The sequence below is a fragment of the Atractosteus spatula genome, chromosome 10 (assembly GCF_055471065.1).
Source record: "Atractosteus spatula isolate fAtrSpa1 chromosome 10, fAtrSpa1.hap1, whole genome shotgun sequence".
In the NCBI taxonomy this organism is placed as follows: Eukaryota; Metazoa; Chordata; class Actinopteri; order Semionotiformes; family Lepisosteidae; genus Atractosteus; species Atractosteus spatula.
This window is the reverse complement of record NC_142715.1, coordinates 7,106,844-7,125,104: the sequence shown is the minus strand read 5'-3', so window position 1 is coordinate 7,125,104 and position 18,261 is coordinate 7,106,844. Positions and strand designations below refer to the sequence as shown.

At 41.9% G+C, this 18,261-nt stretch overlaps 1 non-coding gene across 1 annotated transcript; it reads right to left on the bottom strand.

Moving 5' to 3' along the window:
* Positions 1-4,436: 4,436 nt before the first annotated feature.
* Positions 4,437-4,508, bottom strand: trnaa-ugc (transfer RNA alanine (anticodon UGC)). Its single transcript has one exon. It is a non-coding gene; the product is annotated as a tRNA-Ala (tRNA).
* Positions 4,509-18,261: the final 13,753 nt, after the last annotated feature.

The following is an 18,261-nucleotide window of genomic DNA, read 5'->3' as shown; positions in this document are numbered from 1 at the left end:
AGAAAGAGGAGTTTCTTCGACCGGATATAAACTTCTCTGCACCTCCTAGCGCCACCTAGTCAAGAGGAGTGAATCACCTGCGACCTTCGCCGTTCGTGACGGAACAGAATTTTTTTTTTTGCCCTTCCACAACCCTCCTCCCCAACGAAAACGTCTCAAGTGGATTTTTTCAAGTGGATTTTGATCTCCCTATGTAGGTTTTTGGTTAAAGAAAAAAAAATGCTGTCGTTTCTTGCCAACTGGCAGTATTTCTTCTGCACTGATAAGCAAGATTTATATTTCGTATTTCACAAATTGTTTGAATTTGTCCATTGCCCATAATTGTTGTTTATGTTTGATTAACAGACAAAATTTGACAACCCCTCTACTGAGCATATACTTTATTTTCCTGATGTACTGTAGCAGCCCCGACACTGAGAAACGAAGAGAAAATGGCTTTTATCTAGCATTTTTCATGTTCAATGCGTTTGACATATCCCAACAGCGACAGAGTTCTTTTGCGACACTGTTTCTACTTTTATCTTCTTTCTGTACGCTTTGATAAAAAAACGAGAAATCGTGCAAGGGGAAAAATGTCTTTTTTCATAGAGAAAACGTGCACCAGGAACTGTTCTGTTGAGAAGAAATGATTTAACACGATATGTGACCTTATTTACCGGAGCAAATGCTCACCCAGCAAGGTCTGGAGAACTTGGAGAGTCTGGTGGATGTGATAATTTCACGGTATTGTGGAAGAAAACAGTCTTTCTTTGAATTTTCAATCAATCGGAATTTCAGTGCAAAACATAAACCCCTTGTCTGATTTAAAGAGATTATATTTTAAAACTCATAAAAAATCAGAAAACATGTTTCTCACTTTGAAATTTTAGACGGGGCGGTGTATTACTAGTGGCGGCGCTGAGCACACTACGGGGGAATTCAGGTTATGTGATATACTAGAGTTTTAATAAATAACGCATCTGATTTCGGATCATAAGATTGTAGGTTCGACTTCTAGCTGGTTCGTGTAAATTTTAATCAGGCTCTTCAGTAATAGATTATGTAATGAACCGCACCTGAAAGCGAACGTTGGGTCTGTTTTCTTTGTTTTCCAGCATGAAATAGCAAATCGTTACAAAAAGCACCAGCTAATGTCCAATAGCGGTTTTTTTTCAAATTACATTTTCAGGTTTAAGACACTTTTTAATAAAACACAAGTGTCCTTAAAATCTCCAACTTTCAGGTTTGTTTTACTCTGTAATAAGAAAGAGGAGATCTGAAACCTCCAGGATTCCATTCTCTGAGGTAGCTGTCTCTAAAGACGGAGGTGATGATTCGCAGATGTGAACCGTGCCTTTTCTCTTGTATTCAAGGATATTCGCTGCGTGAGCTCCTAAATCCGTATCCTGTATTACTCTGTTTTGTGTAGATTATCTATGTGGTGTATAGATAGAACTCAACTACATGGTGTGAATTCTGTGTTCAGGACAAGCAGAACCTGAAAAACCTCGACGTGATTTGAACACGCAGCCTTTTGATGTTATATGTGCATCATTTTTTGATGTTATATGTGTACGCCAAACAGCTACTTTTAAGCCCCCATCAGCGTCGCGAATTTTTTTTTCCTCCCGTGAGGAGCGCCGGTCTTCCAAAGAGAGTCTCTTCTTCCCAGACCACATTTTATTCTTGCTGCGCAGCTCTTGAGCAGGTGTTGTTCTCGACAACAGATCCAGGAACACTGATTGTTTTTTTTTTTCATTAAGTACCCCATGGTGCAACGGTAGCACGTCTGAGTGTTTTAAGTACATGGGAGTCAACTGATACTGAACAGGTTCTGCTGCTGAACCTGCAGCCTTCACCATAAGGTCCAATTCCCCAGCCTTCTGACCTTATATGTCCATCCCTTCTCGTCAAAACTCGTATTTTCACAGGTTACCCTTCAGAAATCGCAGTATAGAATGAAAAAACTCCAATAAATCTCGGCCGCTGTTGGTGATTTTCCTTTAAAAACAAATGAATCTCCGAAACTTTTACGGAGTGTATCACTTTCACTGAGACCGAGACGTGTTAAGCTGTACATGAGTCTTTGTGGCTCGGGTGTTAACCAAAAGGGTGGTGTTTTGAGCCCTCCCAGGGACGCTGAGCCCCTTTTAATGAACTTCATTACTACTCCTCACTTCATTTCTCCACGGCCGGTCTTGTACCGCAATCAAATACGGAGCCTGCAGGAGGCAGTAAGCTCGCAAATATAGCTCGCTGTGTATATAATGAAGAAGCAGAGGTTAGTTTCTCATCTGCATGTTGCAGAGCCTTACGCAACTCGTACCAACAGCTGGGGTTTGATCCCTGCACGGGCTATTAGTTGAAAGGCCATTGTAAATGAAGTGTAACAGATTTTCCAGCTGGCTTTTATGTTTCACACTAAATTGCGATCTTGAAACCAAAATAATTAGAAATATGGAACACAACCATTGTTCCCCAAGAAGGAAAGCTGTTTTACACTGACATTACTCCTTTTAATATAATCCAGATTGTGAAGACAAATGAAAATATTACACAAAAGTTGGAAAGCACACTCTCAATCCATCTGTATATTTGATTTCCGCCATCCATTCAAGGGTGCTTGGTGCTTCGCAAACAAATCATTTCAGGGAAGAAACTTAGTTTAGTGAACTACTGTTGTATTTTCACTGATTGAATTTGATCTTTGTACTCTCTTTCTGCATTCTCAGATATAATATTTCAGAATTACAGTTCAAATTTGTTGGAAAACTTCACAGGCATTATTAGGTTAGCACTATACAATTGTATTTTAATATCTTGATATATTTACCTTCATTTTAATATAGAAGTAACCATAAATGTTGTTATTTTGTATTTTTGTCACACTTTTTAAAACATTTTAGCTGAGGATGCACGGCGACTATTATACCTTGTGATACATGCAATACATCTGTAAATGAAGATGTAATTACAATAAAATTGGCAATTAACAGAAAACCACAATTTGTATGATATTATTCCTTGATATCGATGATCAGTTGAAGGATTTGAAGAAACTATCAAAGAAACAGCAGCAATAGCAGATGATTTTGGTTTTTGAACCCATCTTTACACCTCAATAATCCATTTGTCCTTGAGAAAAAGAAAAGACAGGCATGTTTTGAGTTTTGAGAGGAATGATCCTCTTCTCGATCGAAAAGAAACGTATAAATTTGATTGCTTCTGTGGTATTTTGGATTTTCTTACGAAGATCTCACGAAGTATTGCCAGGATCTATATTTAGCGTTCGGTAGTGATAACACTGCTGATATTGATGGAGTAGAAATCTATGATGTATTGACAGCTTTATCTGAAGCAAAAAGTCCTAGAACGCATCCTATGAAGTTTTGGGATTCATACCAAGAAATACTCTTTGTTTTCCACCCCAAATGCTACTATTACATTACACATTATGCAAACATTACCAGTTTTAGTAGCTTCTGGGCGCGATTTTCCAAAACTGAAACTAATTACAAATTATTTAAAATGAACCATGTCCAAAAATTGTAAGTCAGGATTAATATAATATCAACTGAAATTACTACAGAAGAAAAGATTTAACTGAAATATTAATAATACTATGCAAGCCTGAAAAGTAGAACAATTCAATTCATATAACTTTTATTTGTTATTTTTTGACAAATGGGCTCACACACCGGAAAACACTAACGTTTCTCTTTATTAGAGAATGTGAATAACAGTTTAACCCCAAATGTTTGTAATTGTGATTTTGTTAAAATTCAATAAATCATCTATCTATAGTAAGAAATTATTAAGAAAGTAAGAAATTGTGTAAAACAATAAACTGTAAGACATGAAGACATTGACAGGTTATATCCTTTGCTTTGTCTTTTAACGTAAATGTTCAGGATCCAAGCCCATGTTTGGACGGTTGTGTTTCTCTTGTAATCATCAAATGTCATTGTTTTGTCCATCAGTTCTTTCTCGAGTTGTACCATGGATATTTTATACCACCAATACTTTTCATGCTCTTTTGCATTTTCCTTCACATACGGAAAGAAACTCAAGGCGTTCCTTTCACTGTGCTACACAATACAGGACACACAGTGAGGAATTCGCACAGCTTTCAGCTCAGTGCGGAGTCCAGAGGGAGGATTCACTCGGTGAATGATCTCTCAGGAAATCCCGGGTGAGATTCAACATCCCGGGTGAGGTTTTTCTGCAACAGCCACGACAAGTGTGAAGACGTTCTCTGGATTTCCTGAATATGAAGTTAAATTAGTTCAAATCCTTTGGTAGTTAACAGAACTAAATGCTTTGGAGGTACATTTAAAACTGCAGAGAACACTGTAGCACTTTGAGTTTAATTGTGTAAACCTGGTTCTCTATGAACACGAGCAAAGAGTTCTCACTCAACAAAAGACTGCGATGTGAGTACAGTAACATAAAGCACTTGGAGATGCCAGGGATTGAACCCAGGACCTCATACATGCAAAGCATGCACTCTACCAGTGAGCTACATCCCCAACATAGAAGGCTGTGGAAGTGACTTAGAGATGTGCAGGTGCTCACAGAACACAATCCATCTTTTGCATCTTTTAAGTGCTCTTGATTAAACTATGCATAGAAAAACAGCAGTACTGATGATTTTCATGGACTGATGCACACTTGTTCTGTACAACTCCAGTGATAAAACCTTGTCTGTAAATATTGTAGAACTTAAAAGGGCGAAACAATGCTCCAACCACAGGAATGGTAACAGAAAGGATCATTTTCTTATTTAATATGTCCTTTTGAGATGCCTTGTCAACGCACACAGACGTTAGAGCTGAACAAATATTTTGTACACAAGACGGAAGTGCAATATTAGAATTCCTGTTTTCTTGATGGATTCAGACTCCTTCTCAGAGGTCCTTGCTCGCCAAATAACTTTACAGCTAAGGAAGAGTAGTTTGGAAAATACCCAACTCAACAAGCGAGCGTGTTGGTTGCTCTTGCTCTTAATGCAAGGAGCTGTTTTTTTTTTCGCATTAATCATTATTAACCAGAAACAGCTGCACAACTGGTCGCATTTGTGATTATGTCACTTCTCTGCTTCAGCAAGGTCAATAAAAGACTCTGAAAGTAGTAGAGAAAAACTGAATTAAAATCATATTAGCAATTCTGAGCGATATCTGCATACAGGCAATCCAGTAAGAACGCTGAAATCTTTGAATATCATCTCTCTTTATGTTGCGCTGCTTTTTACTTGGACTAAAACTATTGGATTGAAGGAATGCTTACCGCTGGGTTAAAATGTATTGTTGTTATTTGGAGAAATCAATGAACTCGTGATTTTATATGTTTTAAAAGATGGTCATGCGCACAGAAAAAAGACAGTACTGATGATTTTTCCTGAGACGAAGCACTGATGACCTCTCCGAGCCAATTGATAAAGCCCACCCAGTGGATACTCTAGCAGAATGTGGAAGAACATTCAGCTTTGTAACCAACGCAACCACAGGAACAACATCAAGAAACAGATTCAATTCCCCATTTAGATCTGACATGTAAGGTATGCTTTGTGATTGCTTGAAGTGAAACCCACAATCTCTTTTTAACTTAGACAAGTTATTTCTGATGGAGCGCTATGCGGAAAGACTTAATCAGCTCTACCCCTGAGGATGACTCGACTTGAAAATGCAGAACATTAACGTTTCACAGATAAAAGGAACACAACCGACATTAAAATTGAGGGTGCACTGTGATTTGCACTGACTCAAAAGTGATCTTGGTAGACAAACTTCCCTGCTGAAGGTGGAAATGAGAATTTGTGTTGAGAAGAAGAATCACTTTTTTCTCCCTGCTTTGATGTTAAGCTGATAAAGCTTTTAACACATTGCTCCATTTGGTGGTTGTAACACAAAAACTCCCAGCAGCAGTGGGATTCAAACCCACACTCCCAGAGAGACTGGAGCTTTAATCCAGCACCTTAGACCGCTCAGCCACGCTACCGGCTGTGCCCTGTCTCTTTGTCTCATTACTTGCCTGGAGGAAGCCGGGTGGGTTTTGCTCTTGTCCCCCGACTTAGTGGCGTTATGACCGTGGAACCGACTGCACCTGCTTTTTCTGAGATGCTTCCCCTCTCATGGCGAGATCTCGACTTCTTTAACACCTCTGGATAAAGATCTTCTGTGGAGCAGGTTTCAGACCTCTGCGTACAGCACCCTTGATGTCATTTTATTTTTACAGCAGCCACATCCGGAAAGTTGTGTCTTTTACTTTTTATTTGAACAACAAATCTACATACAATACAAACAAGAGCACATATAACGTATCAAGAAAATCGTCAGGGGCACGTGCTTTAATACAATAACACTTTAAAAAAACGATTACACAAGGTAAATAAAGATAAGGTCTGCACAGCTTGTTCTTACATTTCGAAAGAGTCTGTAAATACCCCTTTACATCTATTTTGAACTGTTCAAACATAGGACTCTTCCCAGAGCATTTCACTTTATATCACATTCCTAAATGAGAATGCATCTCCTGTTTTAGAACTATTTTGGGTGGTATGGCTTACACAACGCACCCACAGTTTTCTAATTGTGGACTGCAGATCTGTGCTATAGTTCAGTCGAATTCGAGGGATCCAGCAATCGTACTGGATTTGACTGGGATTCTGAAATGTCTCTTGCAAAGGTATTCGGGTTTGCTTGAACCTTTAATAAAAAAGTGATCTGAAACTACCCAGCTTTACAATCTCTGAGGTAGTTGTCACTAAACTCGGACGTGATGTGGCACACATGTGCCATGTGCCTTTACTTTTGTAAAAAACTGGTATTGTTTCTTAATATTTCTTTTGATTAACATACAAGAAAAATTGATCATTACCTATGGAATTTCCCGCCAGCGTGGAGCTTGAATTCACAACCTGAAGCGTTCTTTGTGCACGACGACTGCGGCACATAGCAGATACAAATGAGTTGTACAACTTTGAACTAGCAAATGTAAGACGGCTAAGCCCCCTCTCTTTTAGCCCAGGTTCGATCTGTCTCCCAGAATCACCAGGGCGCGCGCGCGCGTACACACACACACACACATACACACACACCAGTACCGTTGAAGTGCTCTGCTTCATTTCTAAGGGCAACTAAACATTCACTCTTACCCCGAGAAAAGAAAAGACAGCGTCCGCAGCAACAACAGCTCGAGTCTCTGCATAGGAGCTAAGCAGCCCCCATCTCCTCTGCTCTGCGGCTCCTGCGGAGTGGAGTCCTGCCTGGAGCCGTGTCGCAGGCGGTGGCTCCCGTCGCTCTATCTGTGCATCGTATCCAAGGGCTCCTGGGAGGAAGAGAGTGCCCTGCCACTCGGAGGTTTTCCACAGTCTGTGTGAGGAGGGGCAGGTGTATCCAGTAGCTTATCGAGCGGAAGCCTGGGGCGTCGGAGAGCTGTGATCGTGCAGACTTTGAGGTGTCACCTCTTTGTCTGCTTTCCCGCCCTCCCTCCGCCCAAGTTCTGATCCAATGTGGCCCGGCAACCCCTCACACCTCCACGTGTCACAACCTAAGGTGTGGTCATGAGACACCCGTGGGGTGTTGTTCTGTTCTTGCTAATTGTTTCCTGCCCGTCGCAGGCAGGAGTCCATGCGAGCAAGATGCGCTGGACAGAGCTCAGAGGGCGCAGCTGGGTGGCTTTCCTTCTGAGTGACATTCCTGCAACACTCTCTCGCTCCTCTTGGTGCGCTCATGCCGCAACACAGGAAGGCTGGAGCAGGTGGCTGCATATGGTGCGCACAGCTGAAATAGCTCAGTTGAGAGAGTGTTAGACTGAAGATCTAAAGGTCCCTGGTTCAATCCTGTGTTTTGGCATCTTGTTTCATTGCACCCTTTGTTCCTCTCTCCAGTGCCCCCTACCTAAAGTGACGCTTCCCTTTCTCAGCCCGAAATGCAAGCGAGACACCAGTAGCAACCCCTGCAGGTTTCCGTAGTGTAGCTGTTATCATGTTTGCCTCACATGCGAAAAGTCCCTGGTTCGAGACCAGGTGTAAACAGCCTCTTTTTGCACGCTCCCGTACTTCACAGAGGTCTTGAGCCACCGGTCATTTGTTCCCAATGTATTTCCGGTGCCTTCATGCACTCTTGTACCAAATGCATGTTCCTTCTGTACGCGGTGCCGATCATTTGCAATTGGGCTGTGCTGACAGACCAAGACGAGCTCTGTCGGCTCAAAAGCAGCGCAGCACCTGCAAGAACAACAGAAAAATTAGCATCCAGCGGGGGCCTCTTAGTGAGCCCAAGATCTCATCAAGAATCGGCTCCAGCAACAGGGCTGGGTGCATTGTTCCATTCTCCGGCCACTCTCGGTGTAAACAAGTCCCTCCTGGTCTCTGCTTGAAATGCACTTTCCTGCGTTTGCTTTGGTGTAACTGGCTTCCCCTGCATGGGCGAATGTGAAGAAGATCCTTAGTAAGTCATTGAAGAAAACCGAGAAGAGGTCGGAGTGGCCTCTGTCGTTCATCAACGATCCAGTCAGGCAGTACTCCTCTGTAAAGCGCCATTCGTTCACTTCGATTGGCTTTTTTTTGCCTTCATTTGTGCAAGTAGTAAAAGCAGACACCCCTATTCTGCTGTGACCTGAATTCGAACCAGGGTTGTTGCGGCCACAACGCAAAGTAGTAACCACTATATGATCACGGCGAGTTACTGAGACACGCGTGGCAGGGGGGAAAAGGCTGTGCTCTCTTCGTGTGACATAATTCGGAAAAGTCTTGACGTTGCATTTCAACTGAGCCCGTATACATCGACCCTTCGACACTCTGAGTGACAACTCTCTTGCGTGTTTTCTCATATTTATGTAGTTTGCTTGTGTAACCAGGTGGTTACAGAGTGGATATTTGAAATCTGACACTGAAATTGGTAGCTGTCGCTTTAAGACATGCACGTATGAGTGACGTCAGTTCACCAGTAATTGTGGAAGTGGACGTCAAAAAGTTGAGCTTGGTGTGTGGCTCCGTGTGATGTGAATGCAGACGTAAATGTTCAGAATTTAGTTGATGGTGTAGCTATCAAAATTGAAGTTTGGAAATCCTTGAAAGAGATGTGTATTGTTGATATATGAGGGGAGGGAGACATATTAGTTAGACAAAATTGATTGAATTTTATGGATGAAGTGATCCCGACTCCCATGAGGTTCCAGTGCTGTGTGGGTGGGTTTGCGGGAATAATGTCCGTAACGGTAAATGGTCATACATTTTTGTTAGTTTGCATTTCTTTAACCATTGTTTGTAGAGGAAATTATTTGTTTTATTCTTTGAGAATGACCTTATTCTGTTTAACTTGTTCAGAGTGTGTTAAAAGAAGACTGTGATATTCTGTGCGTCTTGGATTAGACGAGATTAAAGAGTGAGTAATTTTGTTTTTTTATATTTCTGTGATGTAATGGGACCAATGAAGAATGTGGCATTCAGACTAATGTGGAGTATTTCTTTCCTTAGGGAAATTGCCACTACCGTATTTTTTCTTTGTCTTTGTTATTTTAGTAGCACTTTGTGCATCCTGGTGTGTGTATATCTCCATGTATATCTATGTGAATCTTTCGGGTTAAAGGTTATACTGCATCCAATCTAAGTTCTGTAACAGAAAATAATACAACCACTAATTTTTATGATTTCATGCAGATCCAGAATAAAAAGAATCCCCATTTAAGTTTATTGTAGTACGGTGTGTTCTTTCCCGGGCTACAATTCTTGGTACCAGGAGTGGGGTATTCTGAGCATTTGGATGCAGTATAAGATCAAGTAAAAAAAAACGGTATGGGTGAAGAGCTGCACTGCGGATGTCTGGGCTGCGCAGAGAGGTGTGGGAAGGACACCAAGGTGAGCATCCTGGACGTCCGGAGCAGGGACCCAGGAGAGGATCGCCGGCAGAACCAGCATCCCAGACTGTTCTAGAGCAAGTTGGCAGAGACTTTAGTGCTAGTTATCACTTTCTGTAGCCAGTCACTGAGTTTGAGTTCTACAGACAAATAGTGCACTATACAATGTCACGAGAAGCAGATGACTGTTCTCTCTCAGAGGAGGAAACTCTAAATGAGACAGATGTGCAAACTCAGCTTAGGGAGTTAAATAGGAAGCACGAAGAAGCAATGGCCAATATTGCTTCTTTGAGTACTGCATCCTCATGATCTTATGTCTGTGTCCCTAGGGAACGTCATATTTCTCCATTTAGTGGTGATTATGAAAAAGATGGCAGGTCAGTTGATGACTTCATTGATGAAGTAGAGCGGGTATTGTGTGTTCGTAACCAGTCACCTGTTGCTAAGTTTGATTTTGTTATGTCTCTTCTGAGAGGTCCAGCCTTAGAAGAGGTTCGCCTGCGTGGTGTAGATCAAACGGATCAAATCAGTGATATATTTGGCTATCTCAGAGATGCATTCGGAGATAAGCGCAGTACTTCTCAGTTGCTGAATGATTTCTATGGCCGAAAGCAAAAGGAGGGTGAGAGCATTCGCGATTTTTCACATCCTCTGTCTCAAGCTTGGAGTTTGATCTTGAAACAAGCTCCTGGGGTTGTGGCCAAAGAGAGAGAGATGCTTAGAGATCAATTCATAGAGGGAGTCAAAGATCCTGTACTTAGGAGGGAGCTCCGAAAATATGTGAGGGACAAACCAGAATCTACCCTGATAGAAGTGCGTGAGGAAGCATATATGTGGAGTATGGAGGAGAGCTCGGTGAATGTAAAGGCCTCTAAAACTACAAGCAAGGGGCTTGATAAGTTTGCAGAGGGGGCAAAATGTACTTTGGTTATCGCTGATGAAACAAAGTCAGTCACGCTGGAGGATGTCCTGAAAATGGTAGCAGAGCAAGGGAAAGCCATTAGAGCTATCCCAAGTGGTAAAAGATCTTGTCATTCAAAGAATGAGGCCTAGGGGGGTTAGAGGTAAACAAAGCATTCAGATGAAGTTCACAGATGATGGAAAGCCTATATGTTTTAAGTGTCAGATGGAAGGACATGTAGCACGAAATTGTCCAGTGAGGCTGACTGAAAATGGGGAGGGGTCAGCTGCTCCTAGTTAGCAGGGAAACTAGAGCCCTTGGTTGTGGTGAGTTGGACAATCGAGGGGCAAGCAGTAGACTCCAACAGAGTGAAACGATCTCGAGATCAAGTAACGGAACGTGCTATTGGGGTTTGTCCAGTGGTTGACATAAAGATAGCAGGAGTTTCTACGCCCTGTTTGTTGGATACCAGAAGTCAAGTTAGCACTGTAATAGAGGAGTTTTTCAGAAAGCATTTGTGTGGGGAGGATGAGGATATGTTGAAAACTGCTGGCTGGCTTAGGTTAACTGCAGCCGATAGATTAGAAATTCCCTTTTTGGGATATTTGGAGTTAGACATGGAAGCATTAGGGCTGACAATCCCTGACTGTGGGTTCTTAGTGGTGAAGGATCCCCACAATAATCAGAAGTCTATTCCAGGAATAATTGGTATGAATATAATAAGTCGGTGTAAACAGTTGGTCCATTCTTAATTTGATACAGTGTTGGGGGGGAAATTAGACTCTGATTGGGGACAGGTATTTCATAAAATTCAGACAGGTAATGTGGAGAAGAAGGCTGTTGCTACGGTAGCCGGTAAAGGTACAATACATGTGCCTGCATGGTCGGTGGTCACCCTCATGGTAACAGGTAGTCCAAAACCATCAGAGAAGAACATGCAGATGTTATTTGAGCCATTAAACATACCACTGCCAGGAGGCCTCCTTGTTGTTCCCACTTTGATAAAGGGTCATAAACATATCTCGCCGGTACAGGTAGTTAACCTCTCTGCAGAGGATGTGTGGCTTCCTCCTGGAACTCGGCTGGGTGTCTTGTCAATAGTGGAGAGCGCTAGTAGTGCATCAGGTTGTGAAGTGAAGTTCCAACGGGTGTCTGCTGATGTAGAACAAGTGACGGTGGATGTGAAAGATGCACAGTATTCTCCCAGTGTGTTGTCAGTGTTAGACCAGTTAGATATTGAAGGCTCTGCAGAACAGCAGGCAGAGTTATGTGCATTACTATCTAGGTATGTAGACATCTTTGCCCTGGAGGAGGAAGATTTAGGGTATACAGATAAGGTTAAGCATGAAATCCATCTAGTGGATGATGTTCCAGTGACACGGCCCTATCGTCGTATTTCTCCGACGCAATACAGGGAAGTTAGGGAGCACATCTCGAAGCTCTTGAAAAAAGGGGTCATACAGGAGAGTAGTAGCTCATATGCTTCTCCTGTTGTCATAGTGAAGAAAGCAGATGGTGATATCCGCATGTGTGTAGACTACCGGAAATTAAATCAGAAGACAAGAAGAGACGTGTTCCCTTTACCTCGCATTGATGAAAGTTTTGATGCATTGCAGGGTGCAAATTATTTCTCGACTATTGATCTGGCCAGTGGTTACCATCAGGTAGCAGTAGGTGAGCGAGACTGGCATAAGACGGCCTTTACAACACCTTTTGGGCTATTTGAATACATTAGAATGCCAATGGGAGTCTCTAATGGGCCAGCCACTTTTCAGAGATTAATGCAGGCAACTATGAATTACTTGATTTTTCAGATTGTGTTGGTTTATTCAGACGACCTTCTTGTATATTCTAAAACGTTTGAGGAACATCTGGAGAGGTTGGAAATGGTCTTAAAACGCCTTAAGGAAATGGGTCTTAAAGTGAAATTGGAAAAATGTCATTTCCTGAAGCAGGAAGTTAAATTTTTAGGACACCAGATTTCGGCTGAGGGGATAGGAACTGATACTGTTAAGATTTCAGCTGTGGAGAAGTGGCCTGTGCCCTCTACCTTGAAGGAACTAAGATCTTTCCTTGGTTTCTGTGGCTATTACAGAAGGTATATAGAGAGGTTTTCCAAGATTGCAGGCCCATTCCATGATTTGGTCAATGGTTACTTGAAGGTGGGAAGGCCACACAAAGCCAATCAGATGCTTCCCTCATGATGGAATTCAGAGTGTCAGAGTGCATTTGAAACTTTAAAAGAAAAGCTTACCAGTGCACCAGTACTTGGATTTGCTGATTTCGCAAAGCCATTCATTTTAGAAACAGATGCGAGCAGTCATGGTCTAGGAGCTGTCCTCTATCAATATCAAGGTGACAGAAAACGAGTGATTTCTTATGCAAGCAGACGACTTAGAAATGCAGAAAAGAATGACAAGAATTATAGCAGCATGAAACTCAAACTTCTGGCTGTCAAATGGGCAGTGGGTGAAAAACTTCGTGGCTATTTACTAGGTTCCCGGTTTATGGTGGTGACTGATAATAACCCACTATGTCATCTTCAGACTGCGAGGCTCGGGGCCATTGAGCAGAGATGGGTTGCTCAGTTAGCGGCATTCAATTTTGATGCCCAGTATCGCCCCGTTCGGGCGAACACAGCAGCAGATGCCCTGTCTAGGCAGCCGTTAGCAGGGGAGCCAGAAGCAGATCCGGAAGACCTGCGGTTTGATAATTGTGTGGCTATTTGTAACAGGATGTCACGAGGAACAGTCCTTGACACAGATCTCGTAACCGCTGGACTGACCAGTTGTAAGGTAAGACAGATTAGAGCTCTTGACACAGGAACATGTCCAGTGAATTATGGGGGTCAGGGGAATACTCCCACTCTCCCTGGATATAGTAAGGATGAGTTGCTGATGTTTCAGAATCAAGACCTGGTGCTGAGTGTGTTTAAAACCTTTTGGGATAGAAAGAGAAAACCAAGCTTTAAAGAACGGAGTAGTCTGCCAAAACCAGTCAAGGTATTACTGAAACAGTGGAATAGAGTCAGAGAGAGGGATGGGTTGTTGTATCGAGTGATAGAGGATGCGAGACATGGTGAGTGTTTTCAGTTGCTCTTACCAGCATGTCTGAGAAACCAGGTGCTTGAGTGTGTACATGACAATATGGGACATCAAGGCATTGAGCGTACATTTCAGCTTCTCAGACAGAGGTGTTTTTGGGGAGGCATGTATGATGATGTGGAGTCTTGGGTGAAGAGATGTCAGCGTTGTGTGCTAACTAAGATGCCTCAGCCCAGAATCCAGCCGCCTATACAGTCTTTCTTTGCCTACAGGCCCCTTGAAGTAGTGGTGGTCGATTTCACACTGCTTGACCCAGCATCAGATGGTCGTGAGAATGTTTTGGTGATCACCGATGTCTTTACCAAGTTCACCCAGGCCTTTCCGACACGTGATCAAAAAGCGGATACTGTAGTGAAGGTGCATTTAAGGGAGTGGTTCATGAAGTACGGTGTGCCTGAACGGTTGCATTCAGATCAGGGACGTAACTTTGAGACTGAGGTGATTGCTGAGTTGTGTAGGTAGTACGGAGTCAAGAAGAGCCATAGGACACCCCATCATCCTACTGGAAATGTGCAATGCGAGCGGTTTAATAGAACCTTGCAGGACCTGTTGCATACACTTCCTGCTGACAAGAATCGTCGGTGGCCAGAGCATTTACCGGAGTTGGTTTATGCCTATAATGTGCCGCCCAATGCGACTACAGGGTATTCACCATACTATCTCCTTTTTGGGGTAAAGCCGTATCTTCCAGTTGCTCTGCTTGGGCAGGAGCAGGTTGTGAATCCGAAGGTGGACTGGTTAGTCGTGCACCAGGAAAAGTTGAGGGATGCTCACAAAAGAGCTAGAGAATGTTCTGAGCAGCGAGCAGCGGAAAGGATTGCCGCACAGAGAGACAAGGTTTACTGTCCACCGATCAGTGTAGGTCAGTTGGTGTATCTTAGAAATAGACCTCTGGGTCGTAATAAAATCCAAGATGCTTGGGGACCTACTGTTTACTCTGTGCTTAAGGTACGAGGGACAACTTACACTGTGGAACCTATCGAGGGTGGACCAAGAGGGTAAATAGGGTTGATATTAGGCCTTGTGTGCATGAGAGAGCAGCCTCAGTCCCTACTCCTCGTAAGGGGATCAAGACTACCGACCTTGGTTCTAGGGTAATTTCGCACTCGGAGTCTGACTCCGAAAGTTCAGAGGATGGAACTGAAGGGGTACTGTTGATGGAGGAGATGAATCCGGGCTTAGATCCTGATAGGGAGGTAGATGAGGCAAAGATGAGTCCTGATTGTAGGGATCTAGTAGAGACTGTTGACGTGGTGCAGTCTGCAGAAGCTGACGATTCTGTCTGGGAAGCTGCACCAGGGAGCGCGATACCAGCTTTGCGTCGAAGTAAAAGACAGAAAGAAGGGGTACATTCAAACCCACTGCATGAGCCAAGGTCAGTCTTGGGGTCTATGGAAATGAGTTCAGCAGTTGTTTTGCAAAAACCGGCTCAAGGTTTTTTTTTAGAAGGTTTGAAGGAGCTTAAAATGATGTATGGTGTCACCGAGGACGTTGACGCATAAGCAGGGGAGAGTGTAACACAAGTGTGTAAGAGACACACGTATGAGTGACGTCAGTGCGCCAGTAATTGTGGAAGTGGACATCGTAAAGTTGAGGGTGGTGTGTGGCTATGGGTGATGTGAATGCAGAGGTAAATGTTCAGAATTTAGTTGATGGTGTAGCTATCAAAAATGAAGTTTGGAAATCCTTGAAAGAGATGTACAGATGCAGCCATTCAAAGTGAGCGGTACAGACACGTACCGCAGGTAAGATGACATGGGGTACCGCGGTGCGTGATTGGTTGACCGACAGGGGCACTCGTGGTCCGTGGAGCATACTGTAACGCGTGTGAAGGCCATAAATGATATTAATTTTGGAACATAAACATACAGTATATAGCTGGTCTTGGTACTTTAAAGAAAAAAATACACACCAGTATTCCATTTCTCCCTAAACATTGTAAGCTTCGAAGTCCTTAACTAACGTGATACCGGAGTCAACAAGCATACTTTTAGAATTTGATTAAAAGGGAATATAATATGGAATCGCGTATCTAAAGAATTTAATAACGGTATGATTATATCCGTGTACTGCGACAGGGCTGTGTAGGGCTGTTTCGCCTGCATGTTTATGTGAGCTGTCTTGTAGCCTACTGGTCTAGGTGCGTGACTACCAACTGGCAGGTTGTGTGTTTAAATCCAGCTGGTGCTGGACTTTTCTTTAAACAAACATTTCTTCGAAAAAATAGGTAAGCGATATTATGGACAATCAATTGACTTTTATATTTCAAAATATCGCAACATGATCGATATTTGCGATATTTTGAACATATCTTCCCTTCTGACAGTGGTTCCTGCTTCTACTGTGTGTGTGTGTGCAACAGAGTAAATTTTTATAGAGAAATGGAGGCTGGACAGTATGCGTTACAATATAAACATTTATATTGATTTGAATCGTGTTCTGATTTAAATCGCAAACGCGTGTTTAATTATGTGTTTTTTAATCATAATCAGGCTAATGCATTTCTACATTTTCTGTATGAACCAGCTTAGAGGTTCATACAGAAAGACAGCTTGTGTTTAAATTGAGTGTAAGGTAATTTATGCTTCTAAAGTCATGGTCAGCATTTATTATTGTACTGTGCTGTAAACTTTTTCTGTGCCTAGTCACATTATTTTATAGCGTTTTTATTGCGTTATTAAATCCGGTGGCGCTGTGTGTTAGTTTCCTGACTCCCATTATTTAAACTGCGACACTGATCATTCATCTCTAAATAAACTTTATTTTATATAGCGTTTTAAGCGAATAGGTAATTAGATTGCTCATAAACCTAATCGCTTTAAATAAATAACCACATGTAAGACTCTGATGCTTAAAATGTTTAGGGAGAAAGTGGAATACTGGTGTGTATTTTTTCTTTAAACTACCAATACCAGCCATATACAGTCTGTAACTTAGGGATTTCTATATGTCTTTATTTAGTGGTTACATTAGTGACAAAGGCTCATAAACCTAATCACTTGCTTTTTCTTTTTATTTAGGCTCAGATTTCAACTTTAGATCGTATTATTAATAACCATAATAACAACCAACCAACAAAAACAACCATATAAACATAATACCAACCAAAAACATAGATAACAACCACAATACAAAATCAAATATATCAAACCATTTTACTCTCGCAAAGTCCTCCAATTATCATAATCCCGCCCCTTATGCAAAACCAAACCTTCCTTCCAACCCAGTTTATCCTGTTTATCATAAACAAAATCCACCTCAATTTTCAACATAAAGCATTACACAAAATCAATACCTCAACACTCCATACTCAACAACGATAATTCACAAACAGCCAGAACATGTAACTACACATTCCCAAACAGACCTAATTTCCATAGCCCCGCCCCTTATGCAAAACCAACATCCCTCCCCTGTTCTCTCCCTCCCCTGGCGGTTGTAATTGTTTTTATTTTCAAATAAATTTTAGCAAAGTCATGTATTTTAAAAATCTTAAGATTTTTATATTTATGTCTTTATTTAGTGGTTTCATTAGTGACAAAGGCTAAACTTTCTTGGAAAAATGTCTTTTATGTAAACCATGTTTGCTATTAATTCATTCAGGGCTAAAATATGTTCATTGTCTTCTAATGAAAGAAGGGTTCCTTTCGCCGTAGTCGGGTTGAAATTAGAAGCTTGCCACACCCGGACTGTTACACCAACGCATTAGCATGTTAAAGCGATTTCATTGAGGAGCCTAGCCTTTAACTAGTAAGTACTGTACTTACTGGGTTTTTGAGGGGGGGGGAGGATGTCTTTCGCTGGAAATCTCGCCTCCTACTTTGAAAATACCCGTGAAACCGGTTCAATTCGTCACAGCCAGCACTCCTGCAGAGAGGGGGGTTGTACTTGCAGTGTATACAGTACACGCATTATGCTCTTCGTTAATGTCAAAGCCGGAACATATCATTATATCTCATTTTGTATTTCTTAAAAAAAAATCGTTTTCCCAGCCTAACAGTATTGTTTTTAACCTGTAAAGCGCTTTGAGGAGCCACCTTTAAAGGCGCCATATACAATAAAGTTCATTATTATTACTATTGTAAATTTGCTGGACAGAGAGGTGAACATTATTACACAGAAGACAAAGATAGCGATTTACGTTGCATTGTGTATCGTGCTGCTTTAATACAGTTTTAAATAATTAAAAGTCTAAACAGTATCAGCTTTATTTATGGGTTTTAAATAAAGGTGATTTAAACGCGATTTAAATCAATATAAATGTTTATATTGTAACGCATAGGTGACTATTCATTGTTATTAAAATGACTTAAATTCGATCATGTTGTGATATTTAGAAATATAAATTTGTTTGGTGCGAGTGAGGTTTTATTTAATCTCTGACTCAGTGATGGCCTGGCATGGTGAGGTGCGCTGGCA